Genomic DNA, 7,525 nt, shown 5'->3' with positions numbered 1-7,525 from the left:
ACAAATACTGTTAATGTGGCTCTACTACCAAAACCAATCTACAGATTTAATGCAATCCCTATCAAAATGCCAATAGCATTTTTTCACAGAACTAGAATAATCATAAAATTTGTATGGAACCACAAAGGACCTCAAAGAGCCAAAGCAATCTTCAAAAAGAACAAAACTGGAGGTATCACAATCCCAGATTATAAAGCATACTACAAAGCTGTAGCAATCAAAACAGTATGGCACTGGCACAAAAATAGACATAGATCAAGAGAACAGAACAGAGAGCCCAGAAATAAATCCCCCATTATGTGGTCAACTAATCTTCTAAGAAGTCAAGAATATTTAATGGGAAAAAGCCTCAACAAATGGTGCTGGGAAAACTGGAGAGCTACATGCAACAGAATGAATCTGGACCACTTTCTCACACCATACACAAAAATAAACACAAAATGGATTAAAGACCTAAATGTGAAACCCGAGCCATAAAAATCCTACAAGACAACACAGGTAGTAATTTCTCCAATAATGGTCATACCAACATCTTTCTAGATATGTCTCATGAGGCAAGAGAAATAAAAGCAAAAACTGTTGGGACTACATCAAAATAAAATAGCTTCTACACAGCAAAGGAAACAATCAATCAAACTAAAACACAGCTTACTGAATGGGAGAAGATATTTGCAAATGACCTATCCCATTAAGAGTTAGTATCCAAAATACATAAGGAATTTATATAACAACACCAAAACAAAAAAGAAATCCAATTTAAAAATGGGCATCAAACATGAACATTTTTCCAAAGAAGACATCCCCATGGCCAATAGACACATGAAAACGTTCTCATCACTCATCATCAGTAAAATACAAATCAGGGGTGCCTGGGTGGCTCAGTCAGTCAAGCATCTGATTATTGATTTGGTCTCAGGTCATGATCTCAGTCATGAGATCAAGCCCCAGATTGGGCTCTGTGCTGACAGCGTGGAACCTGCTTGAGATTCTCTCTTGCTCTCCCTTTCTCCCCTCTCTCTCTTCCCCATCTCCTGCTGTTTCTCTCTCTCAAATAAACATTTTTTTAAAATTAAAGAAACAGCAAGTGTTGGCAAGGATGTGGAGAAAAGAGAATTCTCATGATCTGTTGGTGAGAATGCAAACTGGTGCAGCTGCTGTGGAAAACAGTATGGAAGTTCCTCAAAAAGTTAAAAATAGAATTAGTATTTGGGTAATTTATCCAAAGACTGCAAAAACACTAATCTGAAAAGATAAATGCCCCCCTGTTTATTGCAGCATTATTTACAATAGGCAAATTATGGAAGCAACCCAAGTGTCCATCAATACATGAATGGATAAAGAAGTACATGCATACATATATACAGACATATACACACACATATACCTACAATGGAATATTATTCAGTCAAAAAAAGAATGAAATTTTCCCATTTGCAACAACATGGATGGAGCTAGATAGTATAATGCTAACTGAAATAACTCAGTCAGAGGCAAACATATGATTTCACTTATATGCAGAATTTAAGAAACAAAGAAAGAAAGAAAAGAGAAAAGAAAAGAAAAGAAAAGAAAAGAGAAGAAAAGAAAAGAAAAGAAAAGAAAAGGGTCAAAAAACCAGCGGGAGGAAGGGAGGGTGAGAGAGAATCCTAAATGTATAGAACTGCTGGTTACCCGAAGGGAATAAACTTTTGGGGGAATGGGTGAAATGGGTGAAGGGGATTAAGATTACACTTAATGTGATGAACAGTGAATAATGTATACAGTTGTTGAATCACTGTATTGTGCACCTGAAACTAATGTAACACTGTATGTTAACTGACAACCAAGGCCTAGGAAGGGTTGAACAGTAAAGATCATCTCCTACAGGAGACCACCCCTTTATGAAGTGGCTGTTTTATCTAGAAACCAACACAGAGAGTCAAGGAACATGGAAAATCAGAGAAATGTGTTCCTAACAAAAGAACAAGGCAAAACCCCAGAAAAAGTCATGAAACAGATGAATGATTTACCTTGTAAGGAGTTACAATAACAGTCATAAAGATGCTCACCAAGATCAAGAGAATAATGCATGAACAGAGAATTTCAACAAAAAGATACAAAATGTAAGGAAGTACCAAACAGAAGTCACAGAACAAAAGAATACAATAACTGAACTGAAAAATACGTTTAGAGGGGTTCAATAACAGACTAGATGAAGCTGAAAAAGAATCAGCTCAAAGACATAGCAATGTAATCCATCCAATCAGAGTAGCAAAAAGTAAAAAGAATGAAAAACAGTGAAGCTAGTTAGAGAAACTGATGAGACAACATCAAGAAGACTAATATTTGCAGTACGGGGAGGAGGACGGAGGGGTCCAGAAAGAGGAGAGAAAGAAAGGAACAGAAAATCATTTAAAGAAACCATGGTTGAAAACTTCCTTAACCTGGGGAAGGAAAAAGATATCCAGGTCCAGAAATCACAGAGAGTTCCAAATAACATGAACTCAAACAGACCCCACACCAAAACACATTATAATTAAATTGTCAAAAGTTAAAGACAAGGAGAGGATCTTAAAAGCAGCAAGAGAAAAACTTGTTATGTATAAGGACATCCTACTAAGACTAAAAGTGGATTTTTCAGCAGAGACTTTGCAGGCCAGAAGGGAGTGGCATGACACAAAATGCTCAAAGAAAAAAAAACTGCCATACAAGAATCCTCTACCCAGTAAAGTTGTCCTTCAGAATTGAATGAGAGATAAAGAGTCATCTACACAAGCAAAAGCCAAAGGAGTCGGCGACACTAGACCAACCTTACAAGAAATGTTAAAGGGACTTCTTCAAGCTGAGATGAGGAGGTACTAATTAGTAAGAGAAAATATATATGAAAGTATAAATTTCAGTAGTAAAGATAAATATATAGTTAAATTCAGAATAATCTAATGTGATGGTGATAGGCTAATCACTTGTAAACCTAGTATAAAGGTTAAAAGACAAATATAGTAAAAATAATTATAACTACAATAATTTGTCAATGGGTACACAAGATAAAAAGATTTAAACTATAGGGCACCTGGATGGCTTAGTCAGGTAAGCATTCAACTTCAGCTGAGGTCATGATCTCACAGTTTGTGGGTTCGAGCCCTATGTGGGGCTCTGTTCTGACAGCTCAGAGCCTGGAGCCTGCTTTGGATTCTGTGTCTCCCTCTCTCTGCCCCTCCCCCACTCATGCTCTGTCTCTCTCTCTCTCTTGAAAATAAACATTTAAAAAAATTTTTTTAAGATTTAAACTGTGACATCAAAAACAAATGTGGGGTAGGGAGAGTAAAAATATAGAGCTCTAAAATGCATTCAAATGAGACTTGGAGGGGAAGATGGTGGCACAGTAGGAAGATCTGGGCTCACCCTGTCCCACAAATACAACTAGACAACTATCAAATCATCCTTAAATACCCCAGAAACTGATCTGAAGACTGCCAAGTCTCCACAACTAAAGATAGAGAAGAGGCCACATCAAAGAAGGTAGGAAGTGTGGAGATGGGGCTTAGGAGAGAAACAGATTATGGCCGCTGTGGTGGGAAGGGAGCCACAGTCATGGAAAAGGGCAAGAGGTAGTCTAACACACAGGGAAGTACATGGGGGAAATAGAACCCACAGCACTGGCTTAGAAAGCAAGAGGGGCCAAATTTTTTGAGTTCTTGAAACCAGTGGGGCATAAAGCCTGGAGTTTTAAAGGTCAGCATGCTTGCCTGTGGGAGAGCTTGGAAGACATTGGGGCTGCTCTTGGAGAAAAGGCAGGGCAAACAGCCCAGGGACTGGGAAACATGGAAACAGCAATCTGAAGGGCACCTGTTACACACAGTAGGGAGGTTAGTTTGCCCATCTTGGAGCATGTCCCAGAGAGGCAGCATTCACAGAGAGATCTCTCTGGGATCAAAAGGACTTGGGGCGCCTGGGTGGCACAGTCGGTTAAGCGTCCGACTTCAGCCAGGTCACGATCTCGCGGTCCGTGAGTTCGAGCCCCGCGTCGGGCTCTGGGCTGATGGCTCAGAGCCTGGAGCCTGTTTCCGATTCTGTGTCTCCCTCTCTCTCTGCCCCTCCCCCATTCATGCTCTGTCTCTCTCTGTCCCAAAAATAAATAAACGTTGAAAAAAAAAATTAAAAAAAAAAAAGGACTGGCAGGTGCTATTTCCCTTCCCCTGCCCCTCAGCATAAATAGAGCCATCTGTGGGAGCCACCAGAGGGCCAACACTCACTACCTAACTTGCTTACACCAAACCCGCCCCACTGCACTCCAGAAGAACCATGGTTCCCAGTCATGTTTGCCTCAGTCCCAGCATGACTGGATCCTTCCCCGAGAAGACCAGCCCAACCCCTGCCAACACTACATCCCCTGACTGGGGAGTTTTGCAAGGCTTCAGTTCCAGTGGCAGTGGCAGCAGGTCTCATTTCACAAGCAGACCAGAGCACACCTATTTAAAACGTACCACATTCAGGTCAGGGACCAAACACTGCCCATAGCAGGCATCTGTAGATGACTGGCCTGAAGGATAAAGAGGCCAGGACATAACAGCAGAGTGTAGGCAGCACACATTAAAGACACTCCCAGAATTGCCAGGGCCTGGAGAATAGCAAACTCTACACAGCAGGGCACTATAGAACCTCTTCTTCACAAAGCCGTTACCCTTGGGGTGCCTAGATAGCTCAGTTGGTTAAGCATCTAACTCTTGGTTTCAGCTCCGGTCATGAGTTCACAGTTGTGAGATCAAGCCCTCTGTTGGGGTCCACGTTGAGCACAGAGTCTGCATAAGATTCTCTCTCTCCCTCCCTCTCAAAAAAAAAAAAAAAAAAACAAAACTAAACACCCAAAGCCTTTATCCTCAAGAACAGGAGACATAGCTGACTTTCCTAACACAGAGAAACAGGCACAGGACTTAGACAAAATGAGAAGACAAAGGAATTTGTCCTAAATGAAAAAAACAGGGTAAGGCCACAGCTGAAGATCTATAAGGACACTACAAGAAAAGAAAATTACATGCCAATATCCCTGATGAATGTAATTACAAAAACTCATTAAGATTTTTTTTTTCTTTTTTTAAAGCAAGGGGGTGCCTGAGTGGATCAGTCAGTTAAACGTCTGATTTCAGCTCAGGTCATGATCTCGTGGTTCATGAATTTGAGCCCCTCATCAGGCTACATGCTGACAGCTTGGAACCTAGAGCCTGCTTCGGATCTGTACCTCCCTCTCTCTGCCTCTCTCCTCCTTGTGCTCTTTCTCTCTCTCAAAAATAAACATTACAAAAATTTTTTTAGCAAATTGAATTCAACAACACATTGAAAGGATTATACACCATGACCAATGTACCTATCGAGTGGGAGACAAGGATAGTTCATCATGTGCAAATTGATCAATGCAATACACCACATTAGCAAAATGAACGATGAGAATTATATGATCATCTCAATAGAAACAGAAGTATCTGACACAGTTCAACATTCATTCATGATAAAAACTCAACAAAGTGGGTACGGAAGGAACATACCTCAACAGAATAAAGGCAATATACGACAAGTCCGTGACTAACATCATACTCAGTGGTGAAAAACTGAAAGCTTTTCCTCTAAGATCAGGAACAAGACAAAAGATGTCCATTCCCACCACATACCACTGGAAGTCTTAGGCAGAACCATTAGGCAAGATATAAAAGTCATCCAAATCAGAAAGGGAAAGTAAAACCATCTCTACTTGCAGATAATATACTGTAGAAAACCCTAGACTCCACCAAAAAACCGTTAGAACTAATAAATGAATTCAGTAAAGTTGCAGGATACAAAATCAATACACAGAAATATGTTGCATTTCTATATACTAATAATGAACTTTCAGAAAAAGAAATTAAGAAAGCAATCCCATTTACAATTGCACCAAAAAGAATAAAATATTTAGGAATAAGTTTAACCAAGGAGGTGAAAGACCTACTCTCTGAAAACTGTAAGACATTGATGAAAGAAATTGAAAAAGACACAATAAATGTACAGATATTTCATGCTCATGTGTTGGAAGAATAATGTTAAAATGTCCATATTACCCAAAGCAATATAAAGATTCAATGCAATCCTGAATTCCACATATGGCATTTTCACAGAACTAGAACAAAGAATGCTAAAATTTGATAGAACCACAAATAGCCAAAACAACCTTGAGAAAGGACAAAACCAGGGGAATCATGATCCCTGATTTCAAACTATTTTACAAAGCTGTAGTAATCAAAACAATATGGTATTGCCATAAAATCAGACACATCAGTCAATAGAACAGAGAAGGAGCCAAGGTGGCAGAACAGCATGGAAGTTGTTGGGATTTTCTGTTTTTTGTTTTGTGTGTGTGTGTGATGCCTGAAATGCAGCCAGATCAATGCTAAACCATCTTGCACACCTAGAAAACTGATTTGAGGATTAACACAACAATCTGCACAACCTGAACCACAGAACTCAGCAGGTACATGGTGCAGAGAGGTGAACTGGGGGAGAGAGAAGCCACGGAGGGCAGGGAGATGTTTTTGCTTGTGGAGAGAGGATGGAGATGGGGGGAGAGTATGAGAAAAGCACCCCCCCAAAAAGCAGCTGGAGAGAAAGTGGAAAATGGAAACAGCCACAGGGACTGAACTAAAAAGATAGAAAAGAGAGAGTTTAAATTCCATTAAGACTCTATAAACAGGAGGAGTGCAGAGTCTGGAACTCCACAGCTCGATACCTGGCAGTGCTCTGGTGGGAAAAGCAAATCACCAGGAGCAGAGAGCGAGGTCCGAGGGGTCCTCTGGCCACACGAGGAGAGGTGGTTTCCCTGCTGGGAGGGCATTTGGAAAGGCTGTGTGGCCTCCTCACAGGCAAAGGTCCCAGCGGACCCCAGAGAACAACCACATTCGCTGGTGTTGGAACAAGGACGTAAAAGGTGAAGCCTGGTGCCAGATGTGTGTTGTCATTTGACATAATCCCTGAAATGCTGTAGCTACATGATCACAAGAACTTTTTCTGGGATGGGCTGGAACCCACCCACAGTCTTGGCATCAGCAGCAGCACAGTCTTGTGGACGTTCCTGGGAGTGGGCTGGTACCTGGCCATTGCTCAGCGAGACCCTCCCCCAAGGGTCTGAGTGGGTCAAAGCTGCAGTCCCTCAGAAGTGAGAGGTTGAGAAACGCAGCTGCATCTGAGATAAAACTCAGGAGGGAGGTGCCACCTAGCAGCCTGACAGCCTGGTCACAGTCAAAGTAGAAGCAAGAAGGAGATGGGAAGCCAGAGACAAAGGAGGGGTGCTTGATTGCCAGTCAGGGAGAGCACAAGAGTTCTGATACTAGAGACTGGGTAGCTGGGAGACGCAATTTTCACCCCTCCCATGCATGCGCATACACGCCTACAGGCACCACAACAATTGACCTCAGTAAGCTAAGCAGCACTATATAGTGGAGAATGGAGCCATTACACTAAGCCCCGCCCAACTGGGCCAACTGCACCCTTAAGGAACACCACAAGTCTCTCTGCCTGCTTAGTT

The sequence above is a fragment of the Herpailurus yagouaroundi genome, unplaced genomic scaffold (genome assembly GCF_014898765.1).
Source record: "Herpailurus yagouaroundi ecotype Mexico unplaced genomic scaffold, PumYag 139, whole genome shotgun sequence".
Taxonomy (NCBI): Eukaryota; Metazoa; Chordata; class Mammalia; order Carnivora; family Felidae; genus Herpailurus; species Herpailurus yagouaroundi.
This window is presented reverse-complemented; position numbering follows the sequence as displayed.